Source organism: Microtus oregoni, unplaced genomic scaffold, assembly GCF_018167655.1.
Source record: "Microtus oregoni isolate MIOR12 unplaced genomic scaffold, Mior012 000027F_ref0000203, whole genome shotgun sequence".
Lineage (NCBI taxonomy): Eukaryota > Metazoa > Chordata > Mammalia > Rodentia > Cricetidae > Microtus > Microtus oregoni.
In genome coordinates, this window is record NW_024543086.1 from 32,869,926 (window position 1) to 32,886,576 (window position 16,651).

General features: G+C 44.2%; 1 protein-coding gene across 3 annotated transcripts in view; it reads left to right on the plus strand.

The window, feature by feature from the left end:
* Positions 1-8,020: 8,020 nt before the first annotated feature.
* The window catches only part of Fam168a (family with sequence similarity 168 member A), a 128,655-nt gene continuing 120,024 nt past the window's right edge, over positions 8,021-16,651 (plus strand). For 2 of the 3 annotated variants that reach the window (XM_041676317.1, XM_041676318.1), the window contains exon 1: positions 8,021-8,272. The gene's annotated coding sequence lies outside the window, so the exon portion shown is untranslated. The remainder of the gene's footprint in view (positions 8,273-16,651) is intronic. The other variant, XM_041676316.1, reaches the window with a different exon arrangement.

Genomic DNA, 16,651 nt, shown 5'->3' on the forward strand with positions numbered 1-16,651 from the left:
TTTGAGAGATAGGTGTAAAAAGCCCATTATATTACTAGGACAAATTCATTACAGTTAAGTAAAAATTAATAAGAAAAGGGCAGCTCCACCAGCGCAAGGAATCCAATCAGGTCAAACCAAAATGCTCTCAGGTGGCCAAGCACAGTGGGGAGACAGGACAGCAAGGAGCCCATGCAGACCCAAAAACCATGTGTCCATTTAAGTGCCCTGGCAGGTGGGGGGCAGGACCTGGCATGCTGGGATTTGGAATCCAGACCAATGCAGCTCCCAGGCCAGGGGGAGCTGGGGTGAATGCCAGGAGCTGGGGCTACGCTCCCAACTTTACAATTACAAAGCACAACATAAGTTGTCATCAGTGTTTTTGATCTTGGCCATTCTTACAGGTGTAAGATGGTATCACAGAGTTGTTTTGATTTGCATTTCTCTGATGACTAAGGATGTTGAACATTTCCTTAAGTATCTTTCAGCCATTTTAGATTTCTCTGTTGAGAGTTCTCTGTTTAGGTCTGTACTCCATTTTTTAATTGACTTATGTGTTCTTTTGGTGTCCAATTTCTTGAGTTCTTTGTATATTTTGGAGATCAGACCTCTGTCTGATGTGGGGTTAGTGAAGATCTTTTCCCATTCTGTTGGCTGTCGTTTTGTCTTGCTGACCGTGTCCTTTGCTTTTACAGAAGCTTTTCAGTTTCAGGAGGTCCCATTTATTAATTGTTTCTCTCAGTGTCTGTGCTGCTGGGGTTATATTTAGGAAGTGGTTTCCTGTGCCAATGCAGAGTTAATGAGCTGGAGGTCTTGAACCAGGCAATAGGTTCCATTAGGTTTTTTAACAGCAAGTATAAGAGTGTTAAAGGGAGAAGAGGTGGGACAAAGTAGCTTTTTTCTTTTTTTAAAAAAATATTTATTTAATGTATTTATTATGTATACAGTGTTTTGCCTGCATGTAAGTCTGCAGGCCAGAAGAGGGCACCAGATCTCATTATAGATGGCTGTGAGCCACCATGTGGGTACTGGGAATTGAACTCAGGACCTCTGGAAGAGCAGTCAGTGCTCTGAACCTCTGAGCCATCTCTCCAGCCCAGTAGTTTTTTTCTTAAAATGTCAGAGATAATAGGTTTAAGTCCCCGAAGGCTCTGGAGAGAGAGGGTACTGAGCTTGGGTAATGTACTTAGTAGGATCTTGTAATTGGATAACAATGGGGAAATGGTGTTTAGCAACGGAGGGGTTTTGGGTGTCCCAGACTGGGGGTTCACCTAAGAGGCTGGCAGAGGAAAAGACACATGGGGCTGGGAGGTTGGGAGGCTAGAAGGGGGAGGAGTGGAGTTGCTGGTGAGTCTGGGGTAAGGTGAATGGGAGGAGCAAATGAAACGGAAGCTCCTACTTCTGCTAAAAAAAATCCCTTCCCATGAGAGGTACAGGACAGGTTGGCATAACTAAAAACGAATGAGTGAGATAAATATCACTAAAACACAGTTAAGTGGTGGGGTCTGCTGAGGTAGATAAGGCTGTCCCCCTGCCCCAACAATAGGGAAACTAGAAGGAGAGGTAGGCCCCCAGAACTCCCTCAGTACCTGTAGAACTTTAAGACAATTCTGAGGCCATTTCTGGGCCCTCTCAGCCTCTGTGCCTTAGTGCCCCCCCCTCCCGTAGAAACCAAGGACCTAACAACTACACATGCACGTACTGAAATGTTGGGAACTTCCATCTCGCTGAGTCCTTGTGAGTGTTCTCCAAATAGAGCTCCATTATTAGAATTGGAGCAAGATAACCCTTAAGATGTTTTGAGTCAGTCCCTGGGAATGGGGCAAAGTGACCCTCAGATGTTCCCTCTTACCTCACCTGATCTGGCAACCACTCTCCAGTCAATTATTGGTAATACCCTTTGAACAAGCCAATCATAATAGTTAAAGAACAGCCCCCAGATCCACCCCCCCCACCGTTTCTGTGGCTTTTGCTTTAAAAGTAGCCTGTACCAGCTATTCGGGGTCTTTCTGGCTTCTTGACTGCTGAAAGACCCTGTCACGACAGAATTAATTAAATCCTCATGCTTTTACATCAACTGTGGTGTAAGGGTGGTCTCCTGGGGTGACTCCTCTCCGTGATTGGACTCCAGGGTCCAACCTACCGAGTATGTGGCTCCGGTGTCCAAGAGAAAGGATATGAGCCATCATGATACCGTGATGTTTATCCATGGCTCCCTGTTACAGATGACGGTTGTGGTCGGGTCAAAGGAGCCCGGGCAGCCTCACTTGTCCATGGTCAGACCTAGAAGGTCAACTTGGGAATTTTTTGGGTTTGATGTCTCTATGCCACGATGTGCACGAGGACAATCAACTGCCCAATGTCCTTCCCTATGCCATCTCAGACAAGGTCTCACGGGACCAAGATGAGGATAGGGCATGCTCGGGCCCAGTGACCAGTTCTACCACATCTGAAACATGGGCTTGGTGTTTCTAGAGCCCCTGGGGGCAAGGGAGCAGCACAGACAGCACAGATTGGGTGGTCTGTCACCTCGGCGGTCAGGAGGCTATGGCTAGCACATGACAGTGATTGTGGGCTTTGTAATTCCTCGCATGGTACACCTTAAAAGTCAACTCTAAGACTTCTGCCTGTGGGGGCGAGGGACCTTTCTCCAAATGCCTAATTTAGTCCTAATGTCAGACTTAAAAAAAATGAGCCATGAGTAGCTGCCTGCCTCCCATGGTTTCTGGATCTAAGTTAGTATACTGTACCAGAGCTTTTGTGAGGCGTTCCAAAAATGCAGAAGGATTTTCCTTCTTATTTACTGGCTTGAGGGCAGCCTTACAGAGCCCTGCCAGGAGGCGAGTCAAAAACTGGACGCCAGCTAAAATCCCACCCGGAGTATTAAAATCACAGTGTGGCTCCTGCTCTGGGACCGCCTCTGCCCTGGGAGGGTGGGAGGCAAGAGTTTGGGGAATCTCATCTGCATGTAGTCTGGCCTGCTCCCAAACTTGCCAGTGCTCTTTAGGAAGTAGGTTATTAGATAAGATCATATCGATGTCATGAAAGGTGGGAGTATAAGACCGGGTACGATAGTGGAATTGTTTTATGGAAGTGGTAGAATTAGATGTATAGGACCCCAGTATTTGTCCTATATGGGAGAGTTCTGAGAGTGAGAAAGGAACATTACCCTAATCAATCCATCTACGTTGGCCACGTCTCACAAAGGGAGAACTTTAGCAGGCTTGGTTTGGTTAGGGTTGGGTTCCATAGCAGAACCTGAGCGTGTGAGAGGAGGGGTAAAGGTGGGTGCCAGAGCAGGGCAGCTGCTTCCACCAGGCAATGGAGAGGGAGAATGATTCTGTGGGGGCTGCTGGAGCAGTTAGTGGGGGGAAGAGAGAGCTGAAGGGCAAGGGGAGGTGAAGGAGCAGAAGGAGGAATGGCAGGGGCTGAAGGGACAGGAGCAGAAACTGGTGGGATGGGGTAGCTTCCTGCTGAGGTTGAAAAGGCGGGGGTTCGTTAGCTGGGTCCAGAACGAAAGTGGAGGATTCTACCAGTACAGGTGGCATAGCCAGGAACATGTGAGCAGCTTGCAAGGACAGAGGACTTAGGCTTAGAGCCTAAATAGTAAAAGTCTTGGATGTAAGGAAACTCCTTCCATTTGCCTGTGCGCTGACAATAGTTATTGGGATCAAAGGTACCATTGGGCGGCCACTTTAGATTGCCATCTAAATTGTAACGAGGCCATTTTTTTTTTTTAAACAAAGGCAGACAAGTGTGGGGATCTGTAGGTAGGGCATTAAGGCCTGGGGTTTCAGGGCCTCTAAAAGGCATCCCAGGGGGAGGCTGGATTGTTGAGTTTGGATGGCTTGTTACCCTCTGTTGGAACTGTGAAAACCTGAAACAGCGACACCACAAGGCCCACAGTAAGGCATCTCTTGATTGTGGGTGGGGTATGAATCAGTGCAAGCTTCGCAAGACCCGTGGGCCATGAGTGAGAAGGTGGGCAACTCAGAACCCAGAGAGGCCAGAGGTCACTCCGAGCGACCTTTTATGGCAAGGAAAAAAAAAAAAGAAAAGAAATAGAAAAAAAGAGAAAGAAGACTCTGAGGAACCCTGGGCCCCCAGTCGAATGCACTGCACAGAGTGTGCAGGGCTGGCGTGGGAGAACTGACCCTGGGTCAGTCCAGTCACAATTTTAACTAAGGGAAGCAATCCACAGATGAATGTCAGCGAAGGGCACAACCTTAGCCTTGAAGACCATGGTTGGGGATAGTCTCCCCATTTCTAGAAACACCAAAGTGTTGCCAGAGCTCAACACTCAATTCCTCAGGTTCAGAGAAATGGTTAAGCTGACCAGAATAGGGAAACTCACCAATTGAAGCCGGTGTTGTTCAGAGAAGTCACACTCAGGCATATGGAACACGTGGTTGTTGTGGAGAAGAATTTCCTGGTTCCAGATCACGACCACGGGAGGGGGGCTCAGGGTGGGAGAGAGTCTTAGCACCAATGAAATCACCTGGCGCCAGTGAGACACAAACAAACCTGCTTAGGAGTTTATTAGAGGGGGTGCGTACAGGCCTGGGGATGGGGGGGGGGGGGGTTGGCGCATGCGCACAGGGGGTTGGCATGACTACGTCATACGCAGATGATGCAGATGGGCCACTCACGCATGCGCACAAGGGTTTTAGCAGAGTCATGTGTATGTAACCCAAGGGCCCATCTGCACATGCCTGCCTTTAGAACCCAGAAGTGCAGCCTTCTCTGTGGTTGAATAATTACATGAGCTATGTGACACTGTAAAGTATGAGGAGAAAGCCTAAAATAGGGGAATCTGAGGAAAGAAACTGAGAGTTCCTCACTCACTTTAAATTTTTTTTTCTTTTCTTTTTTTATTTTAATTTATTTATTTATTATGTATACAATATTCTGTCTGTGTGTATGCCTGAAGGCCAGAAGAGGGCACCACACCTCTTTACAGATGGTTGTGAACCACCATGTGGTTGCTGGGAATTGAACTCAGGACCTTTGGAAGAGCAGGCAATGCTCTTAGCCACTGAGCCATCTCTCCAGCCCACTTTAAATTTTTTTTAAATATTTATTTTTGATGTATACAATATTCTGTCTGTGTGTATGCCTGCAGGCCAGAAGAGGGCACCAGATCTCATTACAGATGGTTGTGAGCCACCATGTGGTTGCTGAGAATTGAACTCAGGACCTTTGGAAGAGCAGGCAATGCTCTTAACCTCTGAGCCATCTCTCCAGCCCCCCCTCACTTTAAATTTTTAAAATAAACTATAATTGTGATGGTTAATTTGCCAGTTTGAGGGGATTTAGAATGACTATGGAAAACCAATCTCTAGGCCTGTCTGGGGATTATCTAGCGTAGGTTAACTGAAGTAAGAACACTAACCCTAAATGTGGGCGGTACCATGGAATAAAAAGGAGAAGGTGCTTCCTGGGCACAAGCATCTCCCTCCAATATGACCTGTTCCTGCTGCCAATCTGCGTGCATGACAACATGGCAGCTCCACGGAGGGTTTCATTGTCGAGTCAGAGGCATCTGGAAGAATCCACAGCAGAGAGACAAAGTAATGGACTGACATGACCAGGATGAACTTGGCCATGAGAGGAGGCAGAGATGGGGAGAGGAAGAGGGAGGGAGTCAAGAGAGCAGGTAACTAACCAAAATAGCAAGGCCATAAGGAAATGAGAAGCTGGCAGGAGGGGAGCCCAAGGCTAAAGGGTAGGGTGAGAAGAGTCAGGGTGCCAGCATAAACTTTGCAACAGGTTCTTCTGATACGTGGCAAGCATGGAGGCCGGAATGTATTTTAGATTGCTAATAGGTACCACAGATAGCCATCAGAACAGAGTTCATTTGGACCTGACACTCATCTTTCCTGAGATGAAGCTAAGTCAAACCATCCATGCTGCGGTGTATGGAAGACCCTCAGAGAGGACCTTTTCCTCCAATGAAGTCCCCAGAACCAGGACACTCCGAGTCCAGACCACAGGATGCAATTAGCAAGAGGTTTATTGAGTAAACACAGGTACCTGCAGGCAGCAAAGTCTTTCGGAGGACTTGTGCGCCTGCCAACTGGAGAGCGAGCTTTTTATAGGGAAGAGCAAAAAGCAAGTTTACAGAAGCAAAAGCATGGTTATCGGTTGACCGGAATGAGGCGGGGGCATGAATGGTTTCCCCTCTCAGCAAGGGTGTCAGCAAAAAGCAAGTTTACAGAAGCAAAAGCGTGGTTATCGGAATGAGGTGGGGGGCATGACTGTTCCTATCTCATAGATATCCTGTTTTGCAGTCAACCTGCTTTGTTGATGTCCTATCTTATTGACATCCTGCCCTGCAGTCTTCCTATCTCATAGACATCCTGCTCTCTCAAGCACATGGGATGTTCTTACGAGAGCAGGCTGGCTGCTGATCCGGAGAATTTTTTTTAAAGCAAACAGGACGTTCCCCAGGAGCATGCTAGCTGCGGGTTTTGAGGAGGGGGTCTGTAGGGTCTTTCAGTATACACAGAGGCTGGTGGATCTATGTGAATTCAAGGCCAGCATGGTCTACAGAGTGAGTTCCAGGAGAGCCAAGGCTACACAGAGAAATAAAACCACTCCTACCCACGCAAAAATAGAAATAAAAAGCAAATCCATAAACAAACAAAACAAAAATCCCTCCCTCCCTTCCTTCCTTAAATTGCTATTGTCAGGTGTTTTGTCTCAATAACAAGAAAAGTAACTAATACTGTGGAAAACCACCATTTTTAAGTACTGCATCTACTGAGTTTACAGAGAGATTTGTCATCTTAAAGTACGGTTCAGGAAATGAGGAGCCAAGGAAAGTTTCTAAGTGGGAGAGAGAAGTCGCTGTATTTGGAGATAGTATTTTTTTTTTTTTTTTTTTTTTTTTGGTTTTTCGAGACAGGGTTTCTCTTAATAGCCTTTCAGCTTTGAAAAAATGGTGTGTACTCCCTTAAACAATTCGGGCAATATAAAATAAGAGTAACTTGAAACCTAACAAACCTTTTCCAAAGATAACCTCTGATATCCTTTTGGAGAATCTCTTTCCTAAAACCGTTATGATTTTACATCCTCAAACTTCAAATAAATTGAACCTGTCTAATCATGCTGGTTTTGTAACCAATTTGCCCTTCTGAGAGCAAACTGTGAAGAGCCTTCAGTGTCTAAAGATATTTATCCGATTTTATACGGCTGCTTAGCACTGCGTGGCATGTATATATCACCGTTTATTGAATCAGCCCAGACTGATGGATACCTACATCTTTCCCACCTCCTATTCAATAACCTTCTCCATAACCTTGGTCATTCTTTTCTAACATTTTCGGTCATTTTTGCAAATTAAATACCTATAAGTAATGTAAATGTAAACAAATGTCCTTTTTACATGGGAATTTAAGTTGCAGAATTGTCCTCTAATTTGCAGGGAAGCCTGTCAGGCGACTGCTGTGTCAGTTCTGGAGAGACAGTGACAACGGGGATGGCGAGGAGAGTACAGAATTACAGATGATGCAGGCCATCTAGGCCCAAGCTAGTAATAGTCCTTCCCCCTTTCCTCTCTTTCACTTCTTTTTCTTAACATGGAGGAAGGACTGAGAACTACACGTCCCAGCATTTCGCAAGGACTACACTCCTGGGAACTGTAGTACCGGGTCTGAGAGGGGTTCGGAAGGAGAGGCAGGGCAGCTGTGTGAGGCATGCTGGGAGGTGTAGTCCCTCAGGCGGAAGCGAGTGCTTGTGTAGGTTGGAGACACAGAGAGTTTTTGCTTCATGGAGATGAGGCTGAAGAAATATCCGACTTCCCTCTCAAGCGTTCTTTGAGTTTACAAAAGTCTCCCGTGGACCATCGGCTTCATTCCATTGTCTGTGACCCAAGAGGGTGCGGCCCCAGGGCCGCCGCGCGGTTGGAAGATTCAGGCTGCGCAGGGCCGCAGCAGAGCATGCCGGGAGTTGTAGTCCAGCAGCTCTGAGGCTGTGGGACGTGTCGGGACGGCGTGCGGGCTCCTCCTCCCCCGCCCTTCTCAGCGGTCCCCCGCCCCCTCCCTCAGCCTCCTCCTCTCTCGCCTGCAGCCGAGCGTCCCCTTCCCCCACCGTCGGGTTTCTCCGCGGCTACTGCAGCGGATTCAGAGCCGAGTAGCTGAGAAGGAGGAGGAGGCTCCCGTCCCTGCGCGCCATCCACCACCCTCCTGGACACGGACGAGGGAACGAGAGCGTCGCCGCGGTAGCCTCCGGAGAAGACAAGGGCACCGTCGCCTCAGCCGCCGCCGCGGTTTTCGCTTGTCGCAGCTCGCCGGTGAGGAGACCCCCCCGCACCCCTGGCCCGCTCCTGTGGAGCTTGGGCTGGTGGCGCCGGCGAGAATGAGGGTGGGGGCCGTGGGGCTCCCACGCCGGCCTTGGGGGGAGGGGACTGAAGTGGCGATGGAACGGCGGGCTGGTGGGGAGACTTGTCCGAGCGCGGGCTGGGGGTTGGGTGAGGGTGGGACCCCAGCAGGTCAAGGGAGCGTAGCGGGGGAGGAGGGCGACTTTACATGGAGAAGGGGTTCCCAGACCGGGGACGGGAGCATGGTGTGTGTGGGGTACCGAGGTGGAATTTGGGATTGTCTTTGGGGCGAGCTGGAAGGTGAGACTGGAGGGGAGGGGTGTCTCTTAATGGGGGAGGGGACTGAATGAAGGTGATGATTTGGGGTTGGCCTGAAGCAGTTGACAGCTCGGGGTCAGAGCTGGGGTGGGGGCTAAGGAGATCTTTTCAATGCGGAGTGGGATATAAATGTTGGCTAGGACTCCGCGGAGTGCTAATTTTGGAAGGTGGGATTTGGGGTAGACCTGGGGAAGGCTGATGGAGATGGTAGCAGCTGGGGATGAGGGGTTTGCCATGGGTTGAGACTTAAGCTTGAGGTGGGCTTCCGGGGATGGTAGAATTTGTGGATACTTAAGGAAATAGCTTGAGTTTGGAGAGAACAGAAGCGGTAGAATTTGGGGTTTTCTGGGGGTCGGCTGCTGGAGGTTGGAATATGGGCTGGGAGGGGCGAGACTTCCAACTACAGGAGACGGGTGGTAAACTGACAGGAGGGAGTAAATTGTACGTTGGGCCCCAAACAGGAAGGCAGCGATTGAAATTGGGGATGCGCACAGTGAAAAAGGATTTAGGGTGAGTTTAGAGTCACTGGAGGAAGCAAGGTGGCTCCCCTGGGCATGAGTTGGAGGCAGAGGGTATGAGACTACCTACTCAGCTGGACTCCCTGAAAGAATAGTGGAAGGGGGTGAGCAAGCTTAGGGGATGGTGTCTTAAAGAGAATGTCTCTGCCAGTTTTGCAGGATTTCCAGTCTGATGAGCTGGTTACCTGCGGTGTGGTGGCAGAGGGTGAATTTAAGACGTGGGAGAGCCAGTATTGTGGGAACCGTAGGGACAGAGAGGATGCAGAGGGGCGGTGAGCAGTGCTGGGAAGGAGTGGACTGGCTTATGTAGGAAAGGATGTCCTCTAAGACGACCAGAGGTATAGGAGCTAGACCACTTTAACGTGGTAAAGAGCACGGTTGCTTTGGTGAGAGACAATAATACTAAGGTCATTAGAAGGTCTTCCAAAACGGACAGAGAAGGAGGTACATTAAAGAGTCTCCTGAGGGATCTTATGCTGTCAGTTTGACCTTTTTGTTGGGTTTATGTTGGTATTGTCTGGAAATAACAGCCCAAGGGTAAGGTTTTGAGAGAACCTTCATTTAAGGTAGAATTAATGGAGGGGATTGTCTTTCCATTTCTATGTCATAAAGAGAAACTTGGGGGTTGGGGGAACCCACTCTCGGAGTAAAGGTGGGGAAGGTGAAACTGCCTGCCCCTCCTTTACCACCTCCCCCGGTACACTGAAAGCTGGTTCTGGGATTTGTCATTTAGACGGACTTTGATGAACTTGAGGCTGTTGAGGGTGCATTCTTGCTTGAGAACCGGTTAATGATATTGAAAGATAGGAAAACTGACTTTATTTTCTAGGCAGACAAGGTGCACGTATGTAGAAAGAAGTTAGTAAGCCCCTCTTCCCCCCAATAAAATCGATTGCTTGATGACTCCATTTATTGGTGTCCTTGTTTGCAAGGCAATTAGGCCCATCATTGTATTGCAGACTAATAATCCTGACATGAGTCTTGGCATTACCACTTTATGTAAACACAGAGAAGACAGGAAATAGAGAAATGTAATAAATATTCATTTTGTACTGACGGGGTTGTTCATTTGATTCTCTTTTGACATTACTTGATAAGATTTAAAATAATTGGATTGTTTCTGTAGATTGAATTTTCTTCTAAAGGAATTCAACTAATCAGAATTCTGTCAGGTGTGGATAAATGAAGTATATACAGCCATATTTTATTTTTAAGAGGATGATGTTGATGTAGGCATGTTGCAGTAACTACAAAAACAATAACTCCATCTATTTAATCAGAAATTTGATTTAAAACTTGAGACAAGTTTATTCTTGTGGTAGAATGCTGATGATGGAAGGTGGGGGAGTATAAAGAGAGGGGACATCTTTAGGGAAACAGCTTTCTGGATTTATGTGCACTAACTATGATATGTTAAACTTGAAGTGGTTGTTGATTAGAGAAAAAATGAGGAGAAATGAAAAGAAGATAAAATTGATACCAATACAATTTTTTTTGTTGTTAAAAAATTTTTAGCTACAAAACAAACCGTTTTCCTTGGGTTTCATAATCGAACACATAAAATGCCCATATAGAGTCAAAATTTGCCTCCCCTCATAGATGGAGTGATGGAGGGGTAGACATCCTTGGAATTGTGGGGGTTTTTGTTGTTTATTCTTGTTTTTGGTTTTTGGATGCTTTCTGTATCCTAATAAAACAACAGCAACAACAAAACAAAAAAACCCAAGCTTAAGCAGTAAGAATGTAATCTAACCGGTGAGGGCATTTCTCCTCATAATTTTATTCTGGGGTCCAGACATTGCTTTTGTGAATTTGCTGACGGACTGGCTATTCATGTTAAAGCCCTAGTTTCTAAAGCTCAGAATGAAAAGTAGTCACCTGGGAGAATTGTGTTGGTGGATTTATTTTCCCTATAGTCATGGTTACCTGTGCAGTAGTGAGGCAGACAACAGGGAAAGTAGAGAACAGGTGGAGGGATTGGTAGACAGGAGTCTGGCGAAAATGAAGAGCCCATGAATTTAGGAGTCAAGGGTTTTCACTTCAAATCCCAGTTTTGATTTCAGTCTTTGAAAGGGGACTGATTTCAGTAAAGTCATAAAACCCTTTTTATATTTAGTGGTGATTATTGCACAATACTGTGAATACATTGAAAATCTTTTGAATTGTGTGTTTAACTGTGGTAAAATGTCAAAACAAAACATTCATACTTCACAAAGGCTGTCGAAGGGGACAGACGAGTTCATGTCTTAAATACCTTGTGTATATATAAAATGTATGTCCACTATTTATATGATGCCTGCTTAGTGCGAGGGGAGATGGAGTCAGGGAGCTTTCGTTGTCATGGGAAGGACAGACTGTTTTCAGTTTAGAAGTGAGGCAAAAGGCCATGCTGTGGTGGCGCACGCCTTTAATCCCAGCACTTGGGAGGCAGAGGCAGGCGGATCTCTTTGAGTTCGAGGCCAGCCTGGTCTACAAGAGCTAGTGCCAGGACAGGCTCCAAAGCTACAGAGAAACCCTGTCTCAAAAAAAAAAAAAAAAAAAAAAAAGAAGTGAGGCAAAATGAATGTGGTGGCTGACGTGTGGATTCTGAAGCTCACTGCTGCTGGATGTGACCTTGGGCACAACGAGATTATCTGTAAAGTGAGGAAATAAAATTAACCTCATTAAGTTTGTTTTGTGGGTTAAATAGAATAAGAAAGCATTTAACACAATGTGTTATGTAGTGCATGGTAAAACAATATTAGTTTTCATTATCTTGGAGAGATGGGCAGAAGCTAGAACAGTGAATGTTCACCTGCTGCTGACTTACTTCTTAGTGTTATGACATTCTTTTGTTTAGAAAGAAGTTATTAGTTATAAATAAGTTATATTATTTTGAAATCATGATTTATCTACAGTTTGTATGTTTATAGTTTAGTTACTTTAAGCAGTTCATAAAAATATCAAAAAAAGAGCGGTTAGCTTCATAATCTAGCAAATAGCAGCTATGCTGTTAAAAGTAATAAAATGCTTTGTTTAAGGGCAATAAGTGACAGAGAATGAGTTATTTTCTAGAATTCTGATTCACCAACCTGGCCATATCTTTTTAAATTATGAAATGGCTCATATGTAATACATAAAGGTGTATTTAACACAAATCCACATTTAGAATATTAAGTTGAGCCAGGCATGGTGACACACACCTTTAATACCAGCACTTGGAAGGCAGAGGCAGGCAGATCTCAGTGAGTTCGAGGCCAGCCTGGTCTACAAAGAGAGTTCCAGGATAGTCAAGACTGTTACACAGAGAAACCCTGTCTCGAAAAACCAAAAGAAAGGAAAAAGAAAAAGAAAGAAAAGGACTACGGGATTTCTTCCTAGTGAATTTTTGGGACCCAGTGCCACATTAAGTGTTATTGAGAGCTAAAAATGAATTAAGGATTTTTTGAAGTGGGAGATATATGTTGTTTGTTTGCCATTATTCAGACAAATATAGCTCTTTTTTTGTAATAATTACAAAAAGTAATAGAGTGAGGACTATTTGTACACATTGAAGAGGGTATTAATACTTATTGTTGGGTTGATACATGAATTAAATAGACACAGTTTCCATTTAATATAGTAGCTATTATTGTTACTGATTTTTTTTAAAGATTTATTCATTTATAATGTACACAGTCTTCTGTCTGCATGTACACTTGCAGGCCAGAAGGGGGCACCAGATTTCATTATGAATGGTTGTGAGCCACCATGTGATTGCTGGGAATTGAACTCAGGACCTTTGGAAGAACAAGTCAAATGCTCTTAACCACTGAGCCATCTCTCCAGACCCTTACTGATGTTTTTATTTTACTTTTGAATTGTTTCTTGAGACTGTCCTTTTGTTACTTAATATTTTCTATCTCTTAACTGTTGAGATTGTATACATGTATCACCATATCCAGCTCAAAAAGTTAATTTTTTGTTGTTGTTGTTGCTGAATCCAGGGTGTCTCAGAATTCTTGAGGGTAGGAAGTCTAAGATCATGTTGCCAGCAGATTTGGCTTCTGGAAAGGACTCTTTTCTTTGTTTTTAAGATGATTCGTTGTTGTTGTGTCCTCTGGAAGGGACCAAAGCTGTGTCTTCCTAGGGTTGACGAGCCAAAAGAACTAGGTATAGGAGGCTCCTTTTATACCACTAGAACTGCCCGTTTACAAGAGTGCAAGCCTCATGACTTCATCACCCTCCCAGAACCCCTGCCTCTTCACATATATAAAAAAGGGGTTAAGTCATCGGGAATTTTGAAGGACACAAATACTTAAACTATAGCAGTGAGTGCATATTTATGTAAAACCATAAACTGAAAAGAGGTTGTGCTTGATATCAGGCACACAACTGTAATTCCAGGATTTGGAAAGTAGAGGCAGAAAGATGAGTTCAAGTTTGTCCTTGGTTTCATAGCAAGTTGGAGCCTGTTTAAAAAGTAAAAAACACATTTTTTTCTAATCTTTTAGATATTTGTCTGTATTCTTGTGTGCTTCTGAATTCAATCAATTGCCATGGCTTACTCTTTGTGGAGTATATAAAGAAAATTCAGCTTCCCGTGGTTATGTGCGTTAGGAAAGGAGGGAGTGCTGTAACCCCAGTACTTGAAAGGTTTAGTTTGAACTACACAGAAGACCCTGTATCGAAAACAGGCAAACAAGTGAGCAAACAGCCCCAGAAATACTTTTTAATATATTTATTAAATAGTTGTTGTAAATATTTTGATACTGTACAGAAACTGTAGTTTCTCTCTCTTTTTCTTTCCTTCCTTTCCTTCCTTCCTTTTTTAATTTTTTATGTTTTGGTTTTTCAAGACAGGGTTTCTCTGTGTAGTAGACAAGTCTGGCCTCGAACTACAGAGATCCTCTTGTCTCTGCCTCCTGAGTACTGGGACTGAAGGTGTGTGCACCACCGCCTGGCTTAGGTGAGTATTTGATGAGGGTTTTCTTAGCTAATAGATGACTGCTTCTGGCTGTGTCATCACATATGAGGTAGTATGATTGCTTTCATGAGAACATAGTAAAGTTTTCTTGTATCTTTTTCTTCTTTCTTTCTTTCTTTCTTTCTTTCCTTTTCTTTTATTTTTAAGACAGTACTTGATTTTGTTCCAGCTTGCCTGACTTAGAACTCACAGAGATCCATCTGCCTCTGTTTCTTGATTGCTTGGATTAAGGCATGAACCATCATTATCTATCCAGTCTGTCCTTTTTCTTTTAAGTGTGTGTGTGTGTGTGTGTGTGTGTGTGTGTGTACTGAACTCATTGTGAAGGTCAGAGTATAATTTTGGTGAGGTGTTTTTCTCCTAACATGTATATTCCCAGAGTCAAACTCAGGTTGTCAGGCTTGACAGCAAGCACCTTTACCTCCTAATCCATCTTGTACGTCTCTTTTTTATTTGTGCATTTATTTATTTATTTATTATTGATTGATTGAGGCAGGGATTCATGAGATCTAGTTTGTCTTCAAACTTGCTGATCCTCCTGCCTCTGCCTCTCAGGTGCTGGGATTATAGGCGTGACCTTTTCTCGGGTGTCTCTTTTTAACAAGAGTGCTGATTTCGTCATTTGTGTAAACTAAATGTCATCTAAATCTCATTATAAATAACCTAAACCGGGGCCTGGAGAGACGGCTCAGCGGTTAAGAGAACCTTCCAGAGGACCCAGGTTCAATTCCCAGCACCCACATGGCAGCTCACAACTGTCTAAAAAATCCAATTCCAGGGGATCTGACACCTTCACACAAATACACATAAAAAAAGAAACGTTAAATAAATAAAAAAATAATCTAAACCTAATGTCCCCAACGCCTCCAATTTCCAATCTAACTGCCATCTTATTGGGCTTCAGCATCTATAAAGAGGGAGTTACACAACTCAGTCTGGGGCTCTGAGTGATCGTCTAAAAAGGTCAGTGTTTTCGCCTATATAATGTAAAAAAGATTGCATTAGTAATATTACTACTGATTCCCTCAGACAAATCTTTTTTCCTTTCTTTTTTTTTCTTTCTTTCATTTTCATTTTCTTTTTCTTTCTTTCATTTTCATTTTCATTTTTGTTTGTTTGGTTTTGGTTTTGCAAGACAGGATTTCTCCGTAGTCTTGAAGATCAACCTGGCCTCAGATTCACAGAGACCTGCCTGCCTCTGTTTCCCCAAGTCCTAGGAGTAAAAGCATGTGCTGCCATCGCCAGCAACACATCTTGTCTTATTTTCTTTTGAAAGTTACAAATTTATTATGGACAACAAATACTAACTGTTGTTTTCTTGAGTAACAGTCTTGCATTGTTCATTTTTGGAAAAGTGTCTGCAAACATCTAAGTCTGAATGATTAGGGTTTGCCTGCTGTGGTGTTATTTTGTTTTTGCTCTAACAAATAAAGCTTGCCTGAAGATCAGAGGGCGGAGCTAGCCTCTAGTTAACCATAGAGGTCCGGAGGTCTATACAGACAGACAGGAACTAATATGGCTGGGCAGAATATAAGGTGGGAGGAGATAGGAGCTCAGCCCTTTTTTGGCTGAGGAGTTAGCAAGGTGAGAGTTGGCTGTGGCTGCTCCTTTGTCTCTCTGATATTTCAGCATTTGCACTCATACCTGGCTCTGGGTTTTTATTATTAAGACCAATTAGAATTTGTGCTGCATCCTGCCACTTGTTTGTTCAATTGAAAATGGAGTTTTACGAAAAAAAGTAGTTCAACTTACAACCTCATTGCAAGGATGTTTTAGAGCTTTTGAATCAGTTCTTGTACTTTGTTGCATAGCAAAAACACTTTATATGTGTGTCTTATCACACTGAATGAAAAAAGATATGTGGTTAAGGATTGACATTTGAGATTTAGCAAATTAATAATCTTTGTGGTTTCATCAGAAACAAAATAATTGAGACAGAATAGTGAAACTAATAGTTCTGTTGTTTTTGTTTTATTTGTGTGTGTTTTTACAGTTGCTTTCATTTCCTCAATCTAAACTGACTTGCTTTTATTTAGTGTATTTCCAGGCTTATTTCTTTCTTCTTTTTTCGGGGGGAGATGGGTTTCAAGACAGGGTTTCTCTGTGTAACAGTCCTAGCTGTCCTAGAACTCTTTTTGTAGACCAGGCTGGCCTCATACTCACTGAGATCCACCTGCCTCTGCCCCTCAAGTGCTAGGATTAAAGGTGTGTACCACCACTGCCCTCCCAGGCTTCTTTCTTATGAAGTATATTAAGATTCTTGAGAGTAGCAGTTCTTTACCTTTGGGGGTTGTGTATTAGATATTCTATATTTCAGAAAGATTCATAATAGTAACAAAATTACAGTTATGTAGTAACAACACAAATAATTTTATGGTTGGGGGTCACCACACATGAGAGACTTTATTTAAGGGTTGCAGCAGTAAGAAGGTTGAGGAACAGAAACAGTTGAATACATTGGGTTACATGATCTGCTCTGGGCAGTCCAGCAGTGACTGTTTTCACACTGAAGAGGCTGAGAACCAGTAGCTTCTCAATCAATAAAGATACCGTCTAGAGAAGGCCTGTAGA